Source organism: Rhinolophus hipposideros (genome assembly GCF_964194185.1).
Source record: "Rhinolophus hipposideros genome assembly, chromosome: 3".
NCBI lineage: Eukaryota > Metazoa > Chordata > Mammalia > Chiroptera > Rhinolophidae > Rhinolophus > Rhinolophus hipposideros.
In genome coordinates, this window is record NC_138049.1 from 55,316,941 (window position 1) to 55,344,072 (window position 27,132).

Consider the following 27,132-nt stretch of genomic DNA (forward strand, 5'->3'; position numbering starts at 1 on the left):
GAAGTACCTAAAGGATTTTGTTATAAAACAAAGGTCCCTGTAACACAGCCATGTGGTTGAGGAATTGAGAACTGTATTAGCATGTTCAAGCACAGAAATTCTGTTTATCCAATGGTCCTAAGAACCAAGTCGGAGGCAAACAGCATTCAAAGCAATCAAGAGAGGACAGGAAATCAACCTCATATGTTCTTTCAAAATGAAATAAAACTTTTTTTTTTTTTGGTTGAGATCCAAGAGAATATGTTGAGGTATTTTTTTTCCTTCTCTTTTCTTCACTTTTGAAGCTCTTTATTGATTCTAAGGTTATTCAGTGATATCTAATATTTTCCACAGCCACTCTTTTTATTTCCTTTTGCTACCATATTTCCCCATTTTTAATTAGTCCATTGATTTTTAAGGGCTGCAAATGTCTTATAGGAAAACTTTCAATAACATCCTTCTTAGAAGCAATTCTTTTTTGTGTCATTTATGTTCTACATTTCCAGTGTATTTTACTTCTAAAATAATTTACATAAGGTGCTACTAAAAATAACAGCATCTGGATTTCTGATTGCTTATTTCATTTTTGATGAGTATCACTCTGAACCAAAGTTGTGTGTTTCTCTTCCAGACATCATAAGTAAATTCTCTAGGGTTTAACCAGGGTTTATTTTGCTGTTGAGGAAGTATCTATCCATAACTATTATGACTGGGGCATACGTAGAGACATTCTATTTATTAATGTAACTGATCTTAATACATTACTGCCCACTCTTAGGGTATGATCACATAATTACAGATATTCCAAGAATAATTATGCATTAACAAAAATTAATGAATATGTTTCTGGATATGTATTCTGTTTTCTTACAGTAGGAATATATGCTTATATATAACTAACATATTTGCTAAGTTCATGACATAATGACACATACACACACATATATATTTTAAAATTGATAACATATAAAATTGTTTTAAAATATTGAATAATCATATTTAATGTGAGATTGAGTAGAAAAACCTATCAAATATTATTAAAATTTTCTTTGTAGAGGATCTGAAAAACTCTCACGTGAGCAAGAGAGGGATCTGGGGTCAGAGTCTGCATTCCAAAGAATCAGGTCATATATGTATTTCAGTTGTTTAAAACTAGGTAGGGGGGAGCCACATCTACATACATTTCCTAATATTTCTCTCAATGCAAAATTGCTTTATAACTAAACTTTTTCATGTCTTTATTTCAAAATCACGACAAGTTTAGCCCTTGTTGCATACCTGAGTTTGGAGCTGCTTGAAGTTTGAATTCTGTCACCCTAAACTTGGTAAAATTAGTTTGGGCTCTGCGTGTTTTTCATGATTCAGGACTGGTTTAAAGCATGAAAGGCATAAGAAAGCCTGATAATTGGTCCTCATAGGATTTATCATGTCTCTGTGGGGAGATATTCAGGAAGAGATATTTTGTACCTAGTCATGGAACCATTCCATGCATTTTTGAGTTATGCTTGTCTGAAACTTACGTAAAGGGATTTTGAGGGGGGCTATAAAACTCGTTGGATAGCCTCGTCACAACTGTATACAGACTGAAGAAAAAAGTCAGTAATTAAATTTCAGTTCTGCTTTCAAAATGATAGTTCAAGCTGTCAGATAAATAGTAATCTTTTTACATATTGATCAAGAACAACAGAAAATGTTTTGCAGATCACAGCAGAGGGCGAAAAAAATATCACGACAAAATGCTTGGATCTTTACATTATAATTCAGTGACCTTTCTGAATTTAAAACTCCTCTTCTTCATTATTTTGCTAGCATGGTAGAATCATACAGAAGGCAAGTTTCTTTATACAAGGTTTTTGTTTCTTCCAGTCAATTCTAGGTAAAGTCCCATTTCTTTTTTCCCAAACTTTAGACATACTCTAGTTCTTACATCAAAGCACCATTGACTGAAACTGTATGAAATCCTTGGCCTCCAACCAGGAAAGGCCTAAATGCAGGAAAGTAAGGATAAATTAAAGTGACAGGGTCTCAGCAGTGGAAATTAGTGCAACTCTTCTAATTGCATGTCTAGCCTGAATGATGGGATACTTAATTCTTACACATCCCAGACAATTGCTTTATACTAACATGAGCTCTGGGAAAAAAGCAGATTCCGCAGACATATGGAGCAGTAGATGGAGTGGAAAAATAAATCAGAGGACCTAGCCACTCTGGGAAAAAAAAAATGTTCCATCAACATTGCTAATAAAGGTGTTGCTACAGTTAAGCAATGCTGGTGTCTTCCTTTTGGTCCATCCTCTCCATAAAAACCAAACATTAAATAATTCAGTGGCAGAGCTCCAACCTTCCTGTTAACTCTTGTGCCACAAAACAACAACAAAAGCACGATGGAGAAAGGCATCGTTCCTTTAGTAAAAAACAAGGACACAAGCCGAAATATGAATCCCAAGGGACAAATGGATCAGGAACAACAGCACCCTCTTCTCCCACTACTCTAAGGACTGCTAATAAAAGCCTTCAAAACTAGCATGGGTTCTTATATCTATTTAACCTTTAGCCCCAAGAAGCAAAGAGCATCTGGTTAAGTGGAGAGTAAAAGCACAGCAACTTTTCATTATCAGAGCTCACAGGCAGAGTGTGGAGAAGCTGGAGCTGCCAAGCCTGGGTTAAATGCTTGTTGCCTTCACTGCCTGAGGCCATCTAGCGTGTTTAGAAATGATTAAGTACTGCAGCCTAGAAAGGACCTGTCCTGAGCGTTCATCTCTGACTTCCAGCAGAAAGGAGAGGCTGGCAATGACAGAGGCAGATGGATGAGTCTCATTAGTATGGCGAGGCAGCGAACCAGACTGCCTTCACAGAGCTGTCCAAAAAGAGGGAGCAAATTAAAATAGGATCTGGGAAAACCAATGAGCAAGTGTTTTAACTCTCTGCTACCTGGTTTCTTCCACTGGGAAGTTACATAGCTGGCTTGGCTTCCTCTGAAACGCTGCTGCACCATGAAATGAGAGAATGGCTTTGCAGACTCACACAGTTCCAGTCTGCTGTCTTTTGGCATTCTTTAGAAAATGACTCCTGCATTTCATACAGCAGAACAACTCAAATGATTTTATTCTTAAGCATGTGTTACTGCCACAGAGCAGAGCAGGGTAGAAGGGATGGAGGGAAGGGACTTCCGCCTACTGAGTAGGTAAGAAGCCTTGCAGTTGGACTTGGAGGTGTGAAGGAAAAATAAAAAAATCTGCTCAGGAGCCTGGGTTCATGTGAACTGGCTGAAGCCCCTGCTGGAGAAGTGGCAGCTCTATCTTAAGTTCTCAAGGGTATTACGTTTCACAACGAAGGAACTTTGGTTGTGTAGAGAACTGCCAGAGTTCAGGTTGGTAGAGGACTGCCAGAATTCAGGTTCAGTGCCAGAGTTCAGTCCTCTTGGTTGTGTAGAGGACTGCCAGAGTTTGGTTGTGTAGAGGACTGCCAGAGTTTGGTTGCGTAGAGGACTGCCAGAATTCAGGTTTTCAGAGACCGAAAATTAACAGACATACACCTGAGAGGGCTGTTCCAGAGGGTGAGTGGCTCATAAGATTGTGTGGTAGTCTCTTTGTGTGGTTCTTGCATCAGGATGGTTTAACCAGGGCCAAGTTAAACCGATAGTGAGTTTTCTGAGTGCCATTGAACTAAAAGCAATGGATGAGTCGTGGAAAAATTGACTTGATCTGATGAAAGCCTCTGGTCTCCCCCTCTTCTATTCAGTTGCTTGTTTGCATCTTCGGTTTGGGATGGGGACATCTGGTTTTTAATGCTATGGGATACCCCTAAAGGTTGTGGAAAAAGTTGGTAGAAATTATTTAGTTGTTCACATATTCATTCAGCAAACATTTACTCTGTCCTTGGGGTGATATGAGGGCCTGGAAACAAAAGATGAGTAAGAGAAGCTATATTCCTTACCCTTTTTTAAAGATCTAAATCTAGTAGGAGAAGACAGAGAAATAACGACCACGTGAGATGTCTTTAGAAGAGGATAGCATTACTCCAGCAGCAGAATGGCGGGTAAACACTAATACATAGACACATAGAATTGGCCACCAAGGAGCTTATGATTCAGGGTAGGAGTCAGGTATATGAACAACCAATTCTAGATGAAGGAGGAATGAAGAAAGTGGCACCTAGAGGTACAAGAACCTGATGGTGAGAATCCTGATGAAAGAGCAATTAATTCTGCCTAGGTAGAAAGCAAAAGCCTCTCCAGTGTAATTGGCATTTATGTTGTGCTTTGCAGGGTACACTGAAGGCATACTCTTTAAAGACAAGAAATGTATAAATAAAGAAGGTTCTTGTTCGAAAAGAGATTTACATATCCTTTTTCAAATACATTTTTGCTTGGTCAAGTTTGTGTCAATGTTAGACCTTACTTCATCTCAGCTTGTTTTAGTTGATTGTATGCCAAAGAAAGGAAACAGTCTGAAGCTCCATGAGGAATCGTGAAGAATAAACCTGGGCAAGGAGATGAGACTGGAATTGGCTGAATGTCTTTTTGATGCTGTTTGGATTGTGTGCTTCTCTCATTATAGCACACAGAAGCTTCATTTGGAAGAACTGCTACTTTTCCTTCGAATGAATACCTTTAATTCATTTTCTAATTAAAAAAAAAGCAAGAAAACAAACAAAAAATAAATTACAAATGGTAAAAAACAAGACTGATTGGATTTTATCCAGCCTTGGGTAAAAATATCCTCTACAAGTAATAAACTTAGATCACAGAATCTAAAAAATATTTCCAGCTTGTGTATTTTTTCTGGGGAATCATTGTTTTTACAAATTTAAACTCAAAATAGGTAGATTTTCAGTTTGTGACCTAAAACAAGAAATCACAAAAGAACTTGCTCCAAATTTACAAAGGTATAAGCTATGGATGGAAATATAATACATGATATATATAAGCAAAATTATGTTTTAGACAACAAGCATTATTCTGTAACTTACCAACCAAACCCAACATCCCAGTTGTAAATTTCACAGCTTGACAGTAACCTTTACCTGTAGTTAGTACTTACAAATAGTCAAAGAGTAAGTATCCACATGTTGGTATACATCCATCTGAAGTTAGTGCTTACAGATAAATAAGAAGGCATTGTGGGGGAGAAGGCTTTGTTATTCCTATGAAGAAAGAAATAATATGTATGTATGTGTAATCCCTCATATCACTACCGTTGTTCAGACAGACTTTCTTTGTGCACATGTGTAACTCCTGTTGACATCGGGGCCTGAGTGGCTGAGCCAATTGACTTTGTATTGTAGAGTTGCTTTCTTATCCCACTCAATATAAGCAGAAACCATTATTCATATTTATCCTCATGTAAAATGTACATGGATAAATCATTTAACTAAATGTAAGGTGTCAGAAAATGGTTCATACAAAGAAAATAATATTATGCAGTATAAACTCCCATTAAGTAGTAATGTGGCTGACATTGATTGAGGGAGATTAAGTCTAAGACTCTTTTTTCTCATGACATTTGTTCAAATAAATAAAGGTAACAGCAGGGAAAAGTTGATGCTTTCTTCTCATTTTGCATATAAATTTTACCCGTGTGATTTTTTTTTTTAGCCACATTTATTCACAGTGAAGTATTACTGGATATATTACATGAATCCTGGATAGCAGTGATAACTGCCAGTAAAGCAAGGTCATAATTGACCTTTATCACTGAAAAAAGGTTGGCTACCTAAAGATAAACTTTCATGTTGAATTTGGAATGTAAAGAGGAGCGTTGAGGCCATGGAAGGAGCACATCTGAATAGAAATCTATGAATATTTCATGTCTGTTAAGAGGTTGGAAACTTGGTATGACATTATCCTGACCCCTGTCCTGAAATATTTTCAAAAGAATATTCTGATCAGCAGCAGACTTCAGCAGAGATAGGTTTTTCTTACTTAGTAGAAAAATTAAATCGTGGTATAAAAATGTCTGTTCTTTAAAGCTGTTCTCCTCAATGAACTAAGCCACCTGCTTATGTTCTGGAAGCACAAGGCTAATCAACTTACTTGCCGGAGCGACCTTACCAGTATGTCACTTCCCTCCAGGTGCGGCTCTTAGCTGCCACCAGAGCTGCTCAGCGGCCCCTGATCCCCACAAATGACTGAAAAGAAGCACTTCTACCCCAAACTGCAGTACAGAGGATTAGTAAATACTCAGTGAACACTCATCTGATTAATTGGATGTGTTGTCCTTTCTACCTCAAGGAACCTAGGTCTTGTCAGGCCGGAAATTAGTTAATAAGTGACTTATTGAGAAATGAACAGGTGTCGAGTACTATGCTAGGCTCCTTGAACATTTCAAAGAATAATGTCAATAGCTAGCATGAATAAAGTACTAAATAATCTGCTAGGCTTTCCACTAAATTTCTTAAATACATCACTTCAAGCAGGTACCATGGTTGTCCTCCTCAGACAGATGAAGAAACTGAGCCACACAGAAGTCCACACACTTTTCCAAGATCACAGAGTAGATGATTGAAACTAGAGGTGACAAATTTCTTATCCGTTGACCTGGCAGAGAAGATCCTCTCAGCAAGCAAAGAGCGATGGGGAACAATAAAGAAGTTGTGTGGTAGAGATTATATAGGTGACAGGAAATCAGAGAAACAAGAAACAGTAACTTTTAGAAAAGAAAGGTAGGAAGAACAAACATATTCTCACGCTGAGTGCTGCGATCAGTGATCAGTAAGGTGTCTTGATGGAAAGCAAATAAAAATCGAGAATTTGTTCATTCACCTGTGCTAAACAGCTGTGTGGTATCTATCTTGTAAGATGTGGGTTTTCTCTGAACCACAGCATCCTTCAAAGTCTGTATGTGCCTGGTGTGATCTTGTCAGTCTTAAACTAGGCTCTTCCCTGTGACCAGATAAGACTCAACCTGGAACATTTTTTTCATCCTGGAATTTGCTCAGCCTCCTGGTTGTCCCAGCCTGGCATTCAGTCAGTGCCTGATATGCTCTAGGGATTGGAGGCAAGTCCCTGTGAGTCCCTGTACACTGACTCCTGTGGGAGGCCCTGGCTTCATTGGAAGCCTAGAAAGACAGGAAAGAATGAGGTGTGAAGACAGGGAGTTGAGGGATGAGAGAGTTGGCATCATATTTTAGGAACTATTTGGATTAAATTAATAAAGCAACCATAATATGCTTCTAATCAATAACCTAGATATTTATACTTGGTTTGTAGTCTAGATAAAGCTGCTTCTTTACGGTTGAAAATCTAACCATGAAATTTATGCGGTGAGAACTGCAGAGACACAGAACTGAAGGCAGATTCACGAGAGAATTAAGAGAGACATTGGTGTCTACAGGCAGCGTGAAATGGGTTTTAAGGGTAAAACTGGACTCTTTCAGGAAACCCATAAGCCTACTCTGGCCTGAAATTCTCCAGTTGGGTATAGAAAACAGCAGTTTGTGTATACTTCTGATTATGAGCTAACAGGTGTCTGGATAGGAAGGAACAAGTCATATTTCTGTGATAGAGTGCCTTGGAATTTCAGAGCCAATACATTTGCTTTGAAAAAAACAAAACAAAACTACACCATTCTATCACTATTGGTTTATAATAAATCAGAGCTTGACCTGCAAGTTAATAAAGAAAGCATGTTTACTAATTAGGCTTTATTCTTGTCCCATGTTAATTGCAAAATAGCCATCTATCTCATTTATGAATATGTTAATTTATGTCAGAGAGACACAAGTTTGGAGTATACAAACTCTTCCTTTAATTAGATCAAAGGAAGGTCCATCTCAGTTTTTACAAGATAGATTCTAATTTTTAATCAGCAAAATAAGTTTGACTTCTAAAAGACATCTTCTTTGACAGTTGGAAAACACTAATTAACAGACATAACTGTATTAATTGCATAATATCACTGAATTCTTATCAGTTAGCTTATGTTGCCTGCTTGCTAATGCAAACAGTTGTGGTTTGGTGAAGTCAACTTGTAAACGTCTTTCTCATGCTAACTAGCAATCAATGCATGTAAATTTTCTGATGTTTCTGTAGGGAATTTTACATAATAGACGAATTCTCTCTTTTGAGTTGTGCACTGCTATTTAGTATAATTAGTCCTTAAAGCTTGCACCTATCATATTATCAGCTTCCTGGGAGATAAAGAACACACTTTATTGGTTTAAGAACAAAGAATTATAATAGTTTCCATTAGGAATCCTTCTGCAACCGGCTAAATGGAAATCTGTGACCTACCAAATAACTTCAAATTCATAACAATTAAAAATGTGTACCTTTACAAGAATTCATGAAAAGACTTTAGCAGAAAGAGAATGTCTGGGGAAGGCTTAGTGCTGTTAGCCCTAGAGACTATCAACCCTCTTTTGTCACAAAACCACAAGGAGAGCAGCCAGTATTTCCCTGCTCAGGGTCTTTCTGACACCCTGCCTCCATTCTCCTTCCATAGGCCTACCTCAGGCCCTAGGGACAAAGGCTCACTTTACTACACGGCCTCCTTCTTAAACTGCAAGGAAGGGTGTTCCTGTGTGTTGATTATGGAAGTATTTTTGTGTGGAGGGCCACCTTTGTTGCTTCTTTCTAGGCAGGCTGCTGAAATTGGTTGCTCTTCTCATGCAGGTGACTGCAGATGTCTTCAGATGATGATCTGGACTACATTCTGGCAATGCTCTGGAGGCAAATTCCTCCATGTTCTGCGGAATGTGTCTGCTTTGGTTAAGCCTTGATGATGGGGCCTTAAATTTTCTAATATAAAGTAGTTCCCAATGAAAATATGCAGGTTGGGATAGTCATAATGAGGAGTCTATGACCATGAGACTGGTGTAGAGAAAATAAGAATCACACAGAGGCTAACAAGACATCGGAAATGGCTGCACTACAGTTAAGTCACACTCAGGGGAAGCTATTAGGACCTAATTTTGAATCCTGTAAATCCACATACAAGCAAAATCCTCCAGTGCTTGGAGAGACTAGTTCTGTAGATTTGCTCCGCATTAAGTAGCCTTACTTGTGTATGTCCAGTTTACTTTTCTGCAAATTTGTACCAGATCCTGACAAGCATGTAAGTCCACAACATAGAGAGAAGTGAAACTGACATTTATAAAAATACCACCCTTGCACTTCAGAGGTACCCAGGTCCATATGCACACGCACTCCACAAACTAATTGTGCAATGCAAAAATGTCACTGTTTCTAGAGTAGGCATCTTTTTACATAAACTCATTTATCATCTTAGTGTTATGGTAATTTAAAGGTAAATTTTCCACTTAATCTTTTCCCCTGTGTTTCTACTGTTTCTACCTCCCCCCCTCCAACTTAACTAGAAAATGCAAAAATAACAAATAAAACTTGGTGGATGGAGTTGAGAAAGACAATTAAATTGAATGGAGAGGGCCACGTCTTGGTGAGAAGAACAGCTGAAGACTTTCTGGCTTTTGAAGTTTTGTTATAACCAGTTGTTTCCTTCTAGGCGTTCATTAAAACGTCAGCTATTTGAAGGTAAACCAATATGTTCCTTCTCTGATTCCACATGGGAATTTCTCCATAGACCACCGAGTAAAAGAAGCCTACGTTTAGGTATTTGGGCTCTGCAGGACTCCTGTTTACATCTGACTGCTAGGCCATAGGCCATACACAGGCTGCTCTTCATGGCAGAACATTAACACATGGTTATAAACTTTAAGATGTCCCTGCTCCGGAAAGCACTGGATATGAGGGATAAGCTGTTTCCGTGAACTCTAGCATAAATCTCTAGATTCTGGCACTGTACAAAAGTACCAGAATTTCCCTGCAGCTGTAATATTTGCGAAAAGTTACATTCACTCAACTTTATATAGACTTCTCTCTGAGGGAAAAGCATATCCACTGCCAAGTCATTTAACCAAAATGGAAGCAAGTTCTTATTAGAATTTCAGCATCAGATTTAATTCTAAATGAGGCTTTTTTGAAAAAAGATCTTTCTTTTGCAGATTTGCTGGTTTGATTCCTTAGTCAGCTGCCCACATTATTGTTTGCTCTCTATATATTAGACATTTGTCCATAGAGAATACAATTGATACTAATAGTCATTCTAAATCGAACCTCGGTTGCTTTTCATTCTTAAGACTCTTACATAAATTTTGCTAAATGAACACAAACTTTCATTTATAGTTTATCTTGCAATGGATAAATATTTATAGAGACCAATTATGTGCCAGAAACTTCTCAAATGCAAAGATAAACACTGCCTTTGCGTTTAAAGAACAAATCTAAAAATTAGTCAGGTAGAAGTAAAAGCATTACAGGGGGCTCTTGTGAGGCATGGTTGACCTAGAACTGATTAATTATCTGCTCAGACATCTCCCGAGTTACACTCAGGCTGAACAGCATATTGCTGGTCTTAACAAACAGCACATCCCTATTCATCTGTCATCCCAAGGCCAGAATGATGAGATGTGCTGGTCCTGGTGTGTCTGTCTTCCTTCTCTCTTTCAGTTTCCCTTTACTGAAAAGGCCAGGTGATTGAGTGAAATCCATCCAGGGGACATTTCAGCATCTACCAGTTGGCTTTTGGGTAGGCTGCACCCTCTTTTTGCAGTGGAAGAGCTCAGGAAATGATGCTAATAGCGCATGCCACCAGGCCCTCAGAGACATGTTCTCATCAGTCCGTCAAAGACCGATTCTCAGAGTTTCCCTCTCAGAATCTCTGTGAAGTCCCCTGACAGGGTCCTTCTCTCTATGGTACACACCCACTGATGACATGTACTGCATGTGACTTAGAGCCCCTCGCAGGCTGGGGCTCATAACCTAAGGACCCAATGCATTTTCAGTTTTCAATGACTTCTTTCTCTCCAACATTTTCTGGAATATTCTCTTTTATAAGATCAATTGCCGAATCTCATAGGATTTTATTTACATTTTTCTCTTGTTGGTTTCTTTCCTCCTAATAACAAAGAGTTACATGGAGACTTCTGTCATCATCTTATTTGAAGAGAGAGTTCCTCATTCATCTATTTATTTTTTCTCTTCATTTCCAAAAAGAATCTTTAACAATTATGCCACCTGTCTTTTTATTTAATGTTTATTAATTTTAAAAGTTTTATGATAAAAGGAAAGGTTTTCTTTTAATAGGTTAACATATCTCTTCATGGCATTTTAAAATGGAGTCTTAAAATGAATTTGCTAATGAGGCCAACAAGTTTAAAATATACCTTTCAGCATTTAATTCCTCATCTCCAGATATAGTAAAATTCTTTTCTTTTGGTTTGAGGAGCCAGGATGAAGTTGTTGTTGTGAGACCAGAGAGAGAATGGGATTTGGAGCCATTCAGACCTGAGCTCGAATTCTGATGTACCCACTGCTATTTACTGGGAACAAAACTTAGGTTATTCAGTTTCTCATCTGTAAAATGGAGATGTGATTAGCTACTTCAGAGATTACTTCAAGGAGATGTGAATATGGAATTTAAAAAATTCAATTAAAATTTGAATTAAAAATTTCAAAAACAACACTTGAAAGAGTGAGCACTCTATTAAATTTAGAGCCTATCTTCTCTCTTCGTCACTTCTGGATTGTTCAGCCTAGTAAGGTGGGGAATCAGCTCATGCTACGTGTCTTCAGGTGACAGTGAAAAAGATCCTCAAGTAGCTGAATCCCACATCAGTCTACAGACAAAGTCTCATCTTTTCTACAGACAAACTCTCATCTTTGCCTGGATATGGAGAGTGGGCGAGGGCACTATGAATGACGCGGGTTTGGCCGTTGCTTCCTCCCTACTCTGAACTTTGAAGGAGCCCTCAGTGGGCCTCCCAAGTCAGGCACTGCTTAAGTGTGAGGATGCTTCATTGAAGAATTATAAAGGGACCCAGGGAGTAGAAACACACTCCTCCTTCCCCTCCAGAAAACTCTACAGGAACTGTAAGGATTACAACTCCCAATTCCAGAGTAGGAAAAATGACATCAATTCACAAGACCCATTTGCTTCTAAATTTTTACTATTGGGATAAGTCTAGTTATAGGCAGTGATATGACTGACTGAAATGGAAATGACTTTGTATTATTTGTTTATTCCACAAATATAACATTTATAGAGGACCTATTTCCATGCCAGGCACTGCCAAAGTGTAACAATAGGTAAAAATAAACATGGTCCCTGCTGTCACCGAGCTTATGGTTTACTGAGAGAGAAAAACAACCAAATGGTCACACAAATAAAGGCAAACCTAGAATATTGATAAAAGCATAGATGAGGGGTACACAGTATGTTGTGAAGCTTGTAGTAAGGAAATTTGAACTAGTTGAGGACTAGGTAGGAGTGGGGGAGCTCGTGGTCAGAAAAGGCTTTCCTGAGAGTTGAAGGTTGAATAAGAACTACTTTGACAAAGAATAGAGAAAGAGCAGGGGCATGACCCAGTGGCAAAGGGAACAAGGTGAGCACGAGAATCAATCTGAAAGCAGACCCACATGGCAGCAATGCAGAGATGGAGAGCACGATGTATGAGGTGAGGCTGGAAAGGTGGGTGGAGCTAGGTTCGTCAGGTCTTCACAGGCCCTTTATGCCTCAGAGTTGCAACAGTACAGGGGAGTGAGTGAAAGCTTTGCTTTTCAAGCCAGAGGGCCTGGGTTTAGATCCTGCTCTGCTTCTTCCTAGCAGTGTGACATTGGGTACATTGTTCACCTATCTGAATCCAAGTATATTCAGCTTTATAATGAGGTTAATAATAAAAATACCCATCTCATGGGACTTTCATGCAAATTTAATGAATTGGTCAATGTAAAGAGCCCTTGGGATAATGTGTGGCACATGGCAAGCACTATATAAGTGTTAGCCAGTATTATCATTTTGTCCTTTATCTTAAGGGCGATGGAAAACCACTTGTTTTGTGTTGCCCCATGGAAAGCATGATCAATCCCTCACCCCAAATTGGTTTGGATATTGAGATAGATGATATTACACATGCACCAACCAAGAGAGTGGGAAAAGTTTATTACACATGTAGTGAGGCTTACCAGGGAGAGCAGAGCAGGCACCCAAGCCACTCCAAAATGGCTTGAGTGAAAGGAGAGCTGAGTGGCATTGTTTTGAAACGGCGGTTCTAGAAGGCAAGTCTAGGTTGGAGATTCTTGCCTATAGGCCAGGCTTCTATGGTTTTAACTTCTCCACTAGCCCCAAAGGATATAGTGCTCAGGTTTTGTTATCAGCTTACCGGATTTGGGGCAAAAGAGAGGAAAGAGGAGAGGTAGGGCTCAAAAGCTATCAGTGGTCTAACATAATAAACAGAGTCGGACTCATTATTCTACCACCTGTTGACAGAGAAATGTCCAAACCTGTAGAGAATTTTTATAAGAGTTTACTTGAACCAAAACTGATGATAATTGCTAGGAAGCAAGTTTTCAAATGCTTCTGGCAATAACAGTTTTGCAGTTTCTTTTGTGCATTTGAAATAAAGGAGGGAACATAAGGAGGATTACATGATAGTGGGAGAAAGCAAGGATGGGATTGGATCACAGGATAGTTAAGATTACGTGCTCTCTTGAGGTGGTTACGGATTCCAGGGGTATTACCTTTGGCATTTCAAAGGTGTGTTAACCTCGATGAACAGTGGACAGGGCTTACTTAAAAAAACTTTCACTAAAGAAGTTATAGCCTGGTGTGTGACTACTCACCATGACCTGCTCAGTTAGAAACTATAATTTGTTACAGCACCCTTTTTTCATCCACACACAGAATATTTTAAGAAGGGAGGCTTCTTGGTCAGGAAGATCATTCTGGCTATAAGGATTTACCTCCCCTTAGTAATGTACCTATCTTTTATGCTTTCTTCAAAAAATGAAGGACTTTTTTACTTTCAGGATAGCAAAGGGGTTCTGTTGACTTGTCAAAACATTTTGTCAGCTCAATTGTAGCTGTGTCCAAATTTATTTAATTCTTGGTCATATGAATTGATTAATCAAAGTTATGTGAACAGTATATATCCCATTAGCAATACAGTTTCTAATAGAATTTTATAATATGACAAATATTGTCTAAGGTTATTGTGCGTTTTTATTCTTTGATAATTTTTACATCTGTGTTTAATATTATTTCAAAATGGCTGAAAATAACAGGTACTGCTTAACAGGCAATGCTGTAATTTTTATATCTTTAGTTAAAATGTACAATCTTTCCTTTTATCTCTTCTTTCTATCATTGATCTTTTGTCCTCTTTTAGCTTACATTAGGCTGAACAATTTGAATTCAGCAGAAGCAAGAACATAAGACGGGAGTTTTGTATTTCTCTTTAGTTCAGCTATTATGGGATTATTCAGTGTCTTTTTTTCTTTGGCAGTTTGGGTTATGCTGAACTAAAAAATAAGAAAAGCAAGCTGATATTTTCCCCACTGTACTTTTGCTTAAGGATTGAATTAATTCCCTCCAAGCAATGAATCTCTTCTTTGACCCAGCCCAAATGTTTGACTACAATCCTGTATAGCATCCACCATGACTGCATTAAGACTCATTTTAACTTTTAAATTTATGTGTGGAACCGAACTCCATATCTCACCTTACTCTAATTTTTCCTCCTCCTGACTTCCTCAGTAAACGTTCATGTTCCACTCACCAAACTCACAGTCAATTAGACGTGGAAAATCAGCCAACCTCTCACTCTTCTTTTCCTGTTGAAACTCTTGCCAAATCTCGTCAATTAGGTTTTGATTTTTAATTTACATTTGTAATCAAAGTAATTTATGCACATGGTTAAAAATCAAATGGGTACAGAAGAATTTGTGACAAAAAGCCACAGCCCCTTGTTTCATCCTGGCCTTACCTATCATTTCTCCTTTTATTTTTCACTTTTCCTTTTACAATATTCATAGTGCTAACTATATCCTTATGCCATTATATCCTGATTTATCAACTTTGGATGTTGTCTGTTGACCTCCTTGAGGATTAATATGACTCACACCTCTTCTCCCCTATCTTTTCACAACATAGCTGCTGTAATATAAAACTAGCGTAGTACATTTCCCGGTTGACTCTGGAACCCTCAATGACCCTACTTAGACTGCCACCTTTTGTTTCATAAAAAATGGACATTATCTCTTGACCTCCATATTGGGAGATAAGAATATTAGTGCACAAAACTTTCCTATCACCTCTAACTCCTTCTACTTCCACATGTCTGCCAGCAACATCATTATTGTGATATTGTGAAAATCAATGATGCTGACATTCTTTTCTCTTATAACAGATAATTTTCCATAATTTGTTTACCAGTTAATTATAAGACAAACAGAAACAAGTACCATTTACATTATTATGACTATATAGATGTTGTATACTTGCAGAGCAGAATTCTCCCTGTTCTTCTCAAGCACCATTGTGTGTCTTTCTTGTTCCTGCAACTCTTCCTTAATTTGCAGTACTTCTTGTCCCTACATATGACCAGTCTTTAACTGGGCATGACCTTCAGTTTTTCTCTGTTTGAATTGAACCTACAGTGATGCAAGATTAATCTTCTTAAAGAATAGCTCCATTTACATCACAGTTATTTTCAAAATTCTTCAGTGGTTTGGTTAAAATATTTTTCAAAATTGTTAGCTCAGCTTTCAAAATCTTTTACCAACTTGTTCTCTAAGATTATGCTCCCACTTCTGCTTCCATCCATTTTATGCTCTACGTTTTTCTTGTAAAAGTCCTACCCCATTCCATATTCATACTTTTGTTCACAATATACTCTTGTCTTGGAAATCTACCCACCTCCTTCCCCCATCCCAGCCTACACCTGGTAAAAGTTTATCTTAAGGCTCAGATCAATGTCTTCTTCATTCACAAGGCCATCTTACATCCACAAGGCCATGTTTTTGTAGCAGAATTATTTTCTTGTACCATTTTCACTTTTGTATCTTGTCAGTACCCTACTTGGATTGTGTCCCTGTAGTCTTTTTTAAATTATGCATAATATCTATCATACTGGGCACTAATCATGCTCACTTATCTCAAAAATTATTTGTTGAATTGAATGTACTTTAAAATTTTTTCCTGAACCGATAGGGCCGTTGCATTGCTAGGGATTTTGTATGCCTTTGTTTAACAGACTGGAAACATAGGAAAATTAGAAAATCTGTTTTGTGATTTGTAAATAATTTTGATTCCCACAGGAAAGAGGCAATATCTATATATGTAAATGGTGAGGTTGATGGGAAATATGTTTATCTTTAAAATGTGATTAATTTAAGTGTACCTTTCTTCTGTTGTTGACTCTAGAAAGATATAGCCATTTAGAATACATGTACAGCCGACTCTTGAATAACATGTGTTTGAACTGCGAAGGTCCACTTACACACTAATTTTTTTCAGTAAATTCAATAAATGTACGTTCCTTGTGGTTTTCTTAATAACATTTTCTTTTCTCTAGCATACTTTATTGTAAGAATACAGTTTATAATACATACAAGATACAAATTATGTGTTAATGGACTATTTATGTTTTTGGTAAGGCTTCTGGTCAACAGTCAGCTATTAATATAGTTAGACTTTCACATTCGCGATTCCCAACTATGGTTCAAAAATACTGTTGATTGAATCCTCAGATGCAAAACCCAAGGATACAAAGGGCCAACTATAGTTAAGTTTTTGGGAAGTCAATGTTATATGCAGATTTTGAACTGTATAGGGGTCGGTATCCCTAACCTCTGCTCCTGCATTGTTCAATGTACTACAAATTTCCTCTTCCCTGTTCAGTGTCTTTATACATGCATAGCTAGTAAACAGATTCAACAGCCAGTGTATTTAGGTATTTTCTTTTCCTTTCAATTTCTTGATGTTTCAGATGAATCCTGTCTGGGGTTTCATTTTGTTCATAATGATTCTCTCTGCTGTCAGTAATATGCTCTCTACCTGTGACAGTTCACCTGTGAATGGATATTACTAGTATGAACTAGTTAGATTTCCATGACCCCAGCTCCCTTTATGTAGGAAAATGGGGTCCTGAACCATTTCTACCATGAATTTCCTCTCTTTCTCTTGTATAAATGCAGGCAACTTTGCAAACCCTTATGGATCCTTGGAAACTACTTTTCAGAAACTATTCTTTCAGAGAATTTTATTCTATTCCAAACACACACACACATCTGTCTTTTATTTCACCTCCCTAAGAACCTACTAACATAAAGTAAGTGAGGCATTATTGTATCCCTTGTACAGACATAGAAGCTGGTCTTGAGACTCTAACATACTGGCTTTTTATGGCCAAATAAGAGAACCAGAACCTCGAATTCCTGGCCACTAATAGTGCTTATCTCATGGGGTTGTGGAACTTCATATTTTATAGTTGCTGAGATTCACGTTTAGTTACTAAGTTTAATTTAATGATGAAAAATAATCCCTACCATGTTAAAGAGGAAGACATTCAGTTTAATATCTGTGTGTATCATCTATTTGTCATGGAGGAGACATGTTCCATTTATTCTACCCCACTTCTATATCTGTAGTATTCTCCCCTCTAATGTATTTTCTTTTATGGAATATTGTACACTCGCAGAGCAAGATATTGGGCTGTGGAAATAACTGTGGTATCCATAGCAGCACATTCCCATTTCATTCATAACTAACCCTAGGTCCACAGATAACTGGTTGTACCATATACTAGCTATATATCCTTGAGCAAGTTATCTTGGACTCAGTTTCCTCCTCTATAACATGAGTATATTAATTTTGCTTACAGTATGTGGTTGTACAAATTAAATGAATTAATATAAAACACTGTAGGACAGTGTTTAGTATACACACACCGTATAAGTGTTTGCTATTATTTTTATTTTCAGTATTAAGTATTGTTATCTGCAAGTTCAGAGGAAAGTAAGAATGGATCACTGTCATGACAAAGATAACAGTATAGCCAAAATGGCTGCGCTCTCCTGTGGTACTTCATTCATCTAACACAGCCATTGTTGTTGTAGTTTTCCTGCTTGTATCAGTTGTGTCCTCTTAAATACTGTGACCTCTCTGGACTATTTCATGGATAGAACACATGCAGTTCCATGGCCAGGAACCTTGGGTTACTAGACCCCCATTTCTGCCCCCTTCTCATTTCCTGCCACTCATGTACCTTCATATCTTCATTTTTTTTCTTTTCCTCTCAAGACTCTCTAGTTCCTTATTCTCTGGTCACAGACAGAGTTTTCTGGAACTGAGTCAAGCACTGGGTATGTTCCCGCCTTAGTCAGTGGCAGTGGGTGGGATATAAGGCAGGGAATGTGGGTGAGCAGGGAGATGGAGAGTTAATGACTGGCATGATAAGGTGTTATTCTTCACGAAGGTTTTTACATATTAATGAGCTCTCTTATTGGGGGAAGAAGTGCTAACCTGTTAAAATTTCCACTTTAAAATTCATAATGAAGAAAAATTAACCACCCTGGAGAGTATGTTTAGTGCACACCAGATTGAAGCTATGGTTAAGAACTTATAAAAACTTAAAAAACTCAAAGCTGTCCAAGGTTTGGTTAAGTTCTCTAATGAAGGAAAATAGAACAAAACAAAAGTCTACTATAATAAAAAGGAAGAATTTAGTTTTAATTTTGCCCCTGAGTTTACTTCTGAGTCATGAAATTCTCTCTCTCTCTCTCTCTCTCTCTCTCTCTCTCTCTCTCTCTCTCTCTCTCTCTCTCTCTGTTTCTCTCTACCTCTCAGTTTACACCTAAGAACTAGCCTACTGAAGTCATCTTTCTAAAGTTCCATTCCATGGAGTTGAGACTGAAGTGTCCTTTCAGATATTCACACACATAACTTGGAGCCAAGTTTTAGTGATAGCAGGTAGCTGGGTCTACCTTCCTTCCATGTCTAGTCAGTTCTGGGGCAAGCTTCAAGAGAAGGCTAGACTGGCCGAGTTCATGCCTAGGGAGAGAGGGGTACGGCTCTTCTTAGAGAGCATCAAAGAAAGGGGTTGAAATAACTCTTGTATTTATTTTTATTTGGATTTTAAGTTTCTCTTTCCTCTAGGAGGAGGGACCCAGCCTCAGTCTGTGTCACGTAATCATGCTCACTAGAGAAGCATTTGTTCTCATCATAGAAAGAGATCACAGTCTCATCATGACTGGTACTCTGCAGTCCCAGCAGCTGCAATCATCCCTCCCCAACCCCAAAGGGGAACTTCCATGTTCTTAACTGGTACAGAGTAGATTCCTGCAGATTCACCTGAAAGTGAAAGTCGTGGTCAGGTTTCATCCCAAGGCTTTCCCTCTTTTATGCAGTTATGGTAGGCAGAATTCTCAAGTGACTCTACAGGTCTCTGCCCTGTGGTATATACACACATTCTCCCAGTTATTCTATCAAACACTGTTCTGATGGTGAACAAATTTTGCAGATGTAATTAAGGTCTTAAATTCGATGGTCTTAAGAAAGGGAGATTATCCCAGGCGGACCTGACCTAACCAGGTAAGTTCCTAAGAGCGACAGAGCTTTTCCTGAAAAAAGAGATTCAAAGTGTGAGAAGGATTCCATGCAAGGGAGGTTTTTTGTTGTTGGCTTTGAAGATGCAGGAGGCCACATTACAAGAAATGAGAGTTGCCTTTAGAAGCTGAGACTGGCTCCTGGCTGAGAGCCAGCAAGAAAACAGGGACCTCAGTCCTACAGCTACAACGAACTAAATCTTTTTTTGGGATGTGTGTGTGTGTGTGTGTGTGTGTGTGTGTGTGTGTGTGTACTTCCAGGATTTTTTCCAAGTCAAGTTGTTGTCCTTTCAGTCTTAGTTGTGGAGGGTGCAGCTCAGCTCCAGGTCCAGTTGCCATTTCTAGTTGCAGGGGGCACAGCTCACCATCTCTTGTGGGAGTCGAACTGGCAACCTTGTGGTTGAGAGCCTGTGCTCCAACCAACTGAGCCATCCGGGAGGCAGCTTAGCTCAAGGTGCCCTGTTCAATCTTAGCTGCAGGGAGCGCTGCCCACCATCCCTTGCGGGACTCAAGGAATTGAACCGGCAACCTTGTGGTTGAGAGCCCACTGGCCCATGTGGGAATCGAACCAGCAGATTTTGGAGTTAGGAGCACGGAGCTCCAACCAACTGAGCCACTGGCTGGCCAACAACGAACTAAATTTTGCCACAACCTCATGAGCCTGGAAGACTGTAGGAACCAGATGATTATGGCTGACACCCTGATTTTAGCTTTGTGAGACTTTGAACAGAGAACCTAGTGATACCGTGCTGAGACTTTGACATAGAGAAACAGTGAGTAAGTGAACGGGTGTTGTTTTAAGCTGCTGCTTTTCTGGCAATTTGTTACACAGCATTAGCAAACAAATACAGTGGTTTCAGTGCAACATGGAATGTTGTCACAAAGTCACCTACCAGTGCAATCTGGGAAGTGTGCAAGTTTTTTGTTCTGTTAGAAATTAAAAAGTGAAGCTCCCTGTCTCTCCTACTGAAATACCTTCATGAGGTAAGTGACTAGTCCAAACCCGAGAGCTAGTGAGGGAAAATTAAGTTTATCTTCTGTCATTCCTTCTGGCCTGATAGTCTCACATTAAAACGAAAAGAAGAGAACACGGCAAACTCAAGAGTTCTTTAAAGTGTGCATGGCAATTTTGTTTCTTAGGTACTTCAGAGAACTTTGTATATCTTACAGCCACACCTGCAAACTCCCTGTGTGTTCATGATTAAGTACATGCCTACATGCAAAGGCTGTCTAGGAAAGAGAAAGCTTGCCATGTGCTTGTCCTGATTTTATGAGGAGGCAGCCTATTTTCACTTTTTGACAGCATCCCAGATACCTTTCATAGTCCACAGATTGAAATCTTCCCTTCTCTGTAAATAATCCTTGTCAATAGAGTGTATTTTTATAGGTAACCCTGAATCACTACTGCTAAACTTGTGTTATTTAATGAAGAAGTCAGAGCTGTCCCTGTAGGGCTGTAAGGAAGAGCTTAGAGTGTCTGGTGAGAGTCTGGCCACTTCGCTGAAGAAATCATTGAACACAGTTTATTGGATCGAGGCCCATTATCCAGGTGGAGTCTTGACACTTGTCAGGCTCTCAGCTTTACTCTCTGTGAACACAGGGCAGTCATGAGGCTGAATTTTGAAAGTGGCTGCTAGAAATACTGTTCACTACCATTTAGTTTACTGAGACTACCTGACTATTGGTTAATGGGAGGGCAGTGGGCTATTCTCCATATTATTGGAGACAAATACTCGTGTATTATTTGTATACAAAAATAATTTATTTTTTACTACAGTGGTAAAAGTTAAGAATGACCAAAATTGTATATATGATGCCAAGCTCCTTCATCTTATTTTGTTGTTTGCATGACTATTTCATTACAGGAAAGTACTGATGATTTAAAACTTTTCATTTCGTTTAGCTCTGTATAAGCAGGCTTCATATATTTAAAGTAACCACGTGACATGTTTAGTTCTGAGATGCATCATATTAAGAAAGGGGAGTCTCGTACATTTATCTAAGATTACACATAAACACCAGGAACACAAGCAAGGCCTCTCCTCCAACTGCTGAGCCAAATAAGCACTGGGGCCAAGCAATTAGTACGACACAAAGGCAACCCTTACAGTATCAGAGCCAACCTCCATTGTCTCACTGCACCCTGCAGGCTTGACAAGTTTTCTCATGGGCTGCAGCCACTGTGATTTGGAAAGTAAGCAATTTATTTGTCACATGACTGACTAGGTTCTTCAGGCATCCATATGCCTGCTAGGATCTCCAGACCCCAACCTCAGCCACTGGGCTGGTGGAAAACTCTGGGACTGATTCACATTCTGGGAATTGACATGAGCAAGAATGGGGGTATGCGACTTGATGTTTTGTCTATGGGCTAAAGAGCTGAGGCCTAACGTGGGTGAGAGAGAGTGATGGAAGCTGTTGGAGGTGGCAGTGGGAGGACAGATTCCAGCAACAGCATTTGGATTTGAACTAGTCCAGGGTGATTTGATCTGTGTTCTCAGCTGAGAGTCATTAGAAGGAAATGGAGAACACAATCTCCCTGTGTTCTGGGGTCTCCTGTCTCTGGGATACAAGAGTGACGTGTCATTTCTCCAACTGGGAGCAGTCCCAGAAAGTCAGCCCTTGGCAGTCCTGACACCTATGTAAGTGAACCGTGGGCACTTTCCTGGGCCTTGAGGCACTTTTTCCTTGGGCTACAAAGCTGGGACCCAGACATTTTTATCTTTCCTCAGATATGAGGTACATAAATACATATAGCAACAAACCTTTGAGTATAAAATAATATAGAGAAGTCAGATTTATTTTCTTACTATTATCAGGAATTCCTTTAAGTGAATGAACGCGTTAGGCAGAGGGACACATCCAAATAATCAAAACACAGTTCTGAATCTCCTTCTGCTCAACCACAAATTTATCATAATTGTTTTATGTTTGGCTAATGAAGATTAGGAGCAAATAAGCCTTTGGAGCGAGCTTTCTGGAGAAATCATTTTCCCTCTGGAATGGATGGGAGCTATGAAGAGATCTGATTGAAGGCATGAGACTCATCTGTAATGACCTATATAATGATGGACAATCATTTCCTTGATTGGTGCTGGTCATAGGTGCTGGGCAGTATTTCGGGCCACTGCACAGTGCAAGAGGATATGGGGCTGTTGGTGATATTTCCTGCAAATTTGCTTAAGCATGGAAGTAGGACGCAGAGGTTTGTTGTTTAGGTTGGGTCATCCTTGTTGGGGACGGGTGGTATTATAGCAATGCTATGTACTTCACTTGATAACCATATTCTAAGAAACAATCGCAATAACTTACGAACTGCGTTTAAAAGTGCTTCCTACAATAGCCACTTATTAATCAATATTCATATTCAATTTTTCAGCCACTGTACATTTCATATTTCTCCGTCGTTTCTTCTTTTCCTGATAAACTTTCTTCTTTTCCTGATAAACAAACGGCTATAATCTATTTTAAAGAAAAGGTGCTTCAAAATTGCTTTATCCTTATTTATTAAATTCACAATATACATGAACTTATTCCATCCAGTGGATTTCTTCTGATTAATTCCTTACAGGAGATGGCTTGGGTTATGACCAGGCTTTTTGCAAGTGCCTTGTTTGTGCTGCATTTTAGCTGAGTCAGATGTAAAGCGCTGACCCAGGCTGTATAGCAAAATAGTTAATTCCACATACTTTGGAGTCAGAAAGATCTCTGTCAAATGCTGATTCCACTATTCACCAGCTCGGTGACGTCTGTGATCTCTAAGCCTCACTTCCTTATGTATAAAATGGGGATTTTATTCCTCGGCATCATTGTTGTGAGGGTTAAATGAGACCATGTATGTGAAGGCCTTAGCAGGGGTCCGGCCTCATCGTGAGCCCTCAGAAATGGCCTATTAGTGCCCGCATCATTCTTATCTAGCTTCCGTCTGAGGAACACAGTCGTTTTCTCAAAGGCTGCAGATAGAACCCTCTTTTGCCTCATGCCGTATATCTGTCCCTGCTGGGGTCTGCATGATGGTGACATTTGTGGTATGTTCTGTCTATTCACCGCCAGCCCTTTAAAGGTTCTTTAGATTCTCTTAGGCAGGGAGATGAGAAAACTGATACACTGAGTTGAGCTCCCTCCCAGCAGTTTGGGAGCTCTTGAGCAGCAGAGTCTGTGAAGCAAAGAGGTATGGAGGCTGGAGGACAATCTAGAGACCAATTTCTAGCCCCTTATTTTATTCTTCTTTTCTGGAAAATGCCCTGTTTCTTTCAAATCCTGGTTTCAAGGGGGCTTTGGCACAGCCCTACAGCAGACAGTGAGCGAGGCTTGCTTGGTCACAGCGTGACTAGGCTGCATTGCAACTGCAGCCACCAACCTCCCTTTGGAGTTCTCTGACCAGCTTACAACCTCCCTGGGACTAGAAAACAAAGCAGCCATTGTCACACCACGTTCTGTGAAAAGGGACTCTGTGGTCCAGTAGGTGTGGGAAATGCTGTGTATGCTATCATTCTCTGGAAAATTCAAAATGCACCTTTGCATATTAAAGGCTCTACACTCGTATTGAAGAAACCTCATTAATTTTTGTTTAGTCAAGTACTTCATCAAATGTATTTGACCAAAGATTCACCTACTCCTTCCCAGAACATCTGGCTAGAACACTCTTTGGAAAACTCTGGAATAGTGGTTTGGTTTGCTTTCATGAGAAGCCCTGTTGACCATTTTACTTTCCTGCCTGGAAGAGATGCCTTGAGAAGCCAAAGAATAAACATTTTAAATGATTAAATATTTAAATAAAATGATTTAAATATTAATCAGAATTTCTCTTCTAAATTATATGGATTCTTTTTATGAAAAGGACATGCACATATATTACGGACATAACATCACTTTTGAACTGGGCTCATTTCATGACTGGATCCTCCACTTCTTCCAAGATTCACTTACCACTGTGATCAGGAAAACAACAGCCACAGCAGACACTGTAGTCATGAACAGTTTCCATACAAGCTGATGAATGTTTACATTTATTACATGCAGTCATGAACACTGTAATTAAACATAAACAGAAATAATTTTGATCACAGTTCTAAGTACAATTTGCATTTAAAAATTAGGAAGTAAAGTGTAACAATATATCCTTATCACCCCAAATAATGCAAACACTAGAAACAAAAAACGACCCTGTTTCCCCAAATGCATATGTTAGGCTTCCTCTTTGAAAATCATCTGATCAAATGAAAATTGCCGTCTCTCCTCTATGGCAGTGCTTGGCATGTAGGACTCAGATAAGTGTCCTGAAAGGATATTATTGAAGAAACAGAGAAAACTCATTTGCTTTGTGGATATTTAGTTTCACTCTTCTGAGGCTTTACAAATAAGATGATTACCATAATGTGGTTATTTTAGTTTTATAAATGTCATAACTGAACAGCTATAATCTTGTTGTAATCTTTCTATTTGTGCACGTCTATGCTATGTATCATCTGTGCGTCAGATCTGTCTCTCCTAACTTAGAAATGCTTCGGAAAGTTTTCAAAATTTTTTAAAATTTTTGTCAAGATTTCTGAAAATCAAAATCAGGCCCTTTAGTAAAATGAAATTTCTGCCTTTGTGTTTAAAAACATTGGTATGTTTTTATGGCAATGATGTTAATCAGTTTGTTTATAGGGCTCAGGATATGTTTTGCCAAATTATTTTTTAAAGCGTTTCCAAGGGTTAAAGGAATAACTTAGTATCTTAGCATCCAGAAAGCAGGACCGTAGCTACATAAATCGCTTCCAGAGCATTCCAAAGTTAAAAAGTTTGAATCAGTTCTGAGCTGAACTCAGGTAGAATTCTTAGGTAAGATGTTATTTTATTGGTCTCATCATTAGTTCATCATTTAGACCTCATCATTACTTTCTTGGTCTGCAAAAGAGAGAGTCATAATTCCTTAAAGCACCCTTACTATCTGGGAACATGTAAGTATTTAGTCAAGTGGTAGTTTAATGCAGTTTGGAATTATAGAAGAACACACCAAGCTATTGGATTAAGTAATAGAGTATTCTTCCTTTTTGGAATGTAAGCAATGAAAAATATTGCTAGGATTTGGTCTTAAGTAGTAAACGTGAGCCATCTTGATAACTAAACTGGATCTAAGCTTGGGAAATTTTTTGGAGAGTATTAGGAATGGAGTATTTTTAAAGCGTCACTTGATCCAGAACATTTATAGTGGTGGCTGGCAGCTCTCCTGGGGGTTTGTCCTTAGTGGAGGTACTGGGATCACCTTAGCTCTGACCAGTGGTCAAAACATTGTGTTAGAGAGACTTCCTGGCATTATTTATTAACACTCCCATTGCTCTTATAACATCCATGCTTCTATGCTCCTGAAATCACCACTCTAAATTGCTTCACTCATGCAAGGGAGACGTGGATAACTCACTACCTTCCATATAATGAGAAAATAGTCACCATGATAATAAATGCTTAATTTTACAGTGTTTATAGATATGTATATTATAGGAAGGAAATATTATGTACTTAGAAAGGAATAATAATAATAATTCCTCAGATCTTCGGGCTGAAGAATCCTTGTTATAACATTATAACAATACTACAAAAAAATGGGTTTTGAAAGATTGTCTTTGGAAATAAAAATAAACAAAGAGTAAAATGATTCTGTAAAAGAACACTGAAATGATATGTTCATTTCATCTCTATAGTTCTATTTGAAAAATGTGAGACTTTCTGAAGCAGAATGACAGCAAATAATACAGTAGAATGATTTGGCTGAGCTACGTATTTGGGTGTGAAAGTGAATTTCTTTGAAGTCATAAATACACTCTGGGTTTTTAGTTAAAGTTTTGATTTCCTAAAAGTTCTGCTACATCTAGACTCTTAAAGTCATCCAAAACAAAATCTGCAATTTATTTTCCTATTACCTGTTTATAGGAGGTCTTGTAGCCACTGTAACTTCTTTTGTGCTTTGAGATTTACAGGTTTGGTTCTGTAAAGGACACTTGTGTGACCCTCTAGGCCAGGGCTGTAGATCTTGCCTTTCCATCTCTGGTTCACCCAAATTAATGAGGGCATCTTTAAGTGACAGCCTCCTTATAATGTTCAAATGACTAGTGTACACGAGGTTAAATAATTTCACCACCACTCTTCCTGAATCGAGCCACTATACTCAAGTGAATTGAATAGAAGACAGTGTAGACAAAGCTCACATCGCTTGTACCGGATTTCAGATGGGAACTGAAACACTGAGAGAATTCCGTTATCAAGAGTGTGGTAACTTTACTTGGAATTTTATTCGTGTTTGCAGTATTATTCACAAATCAAATGCATCACGCTACTGCTGTGGCTCCGAGTGTCCTTTTGTGAGTCAGGGAGGATTCAGCTTCAGGGTGCTGTGCCGTTGAGCAGAAAGCAGTGCCAGGAAGGGCAGCAGTATCTGCCTGGGAGAAATAGCCCCTTTTATAAATTGCCTTACGTTGCCAGTGGCTTTTAGACTCCTTAAAGCAATTTTAGCCAAAAATACACAGCCATTCACAACAGAAATTTTCTCTCTCCATCTTTTATTTTTTTACCTTCTAATTTACTACATAATAGAACATCATTTCATGCTCCAGCATTCTTTGCTTTTAATATCCTGTATTGTACAGGTTTTTTTTTAAAGAACTCCTTTAAACTACAGTAACAATATTTGGACTTCAGCATAAAATATTACCCTTTTGTTCCAAGATAATAATGACTCTATAATAAAAAAAAATACTAAAAAAGAGAGA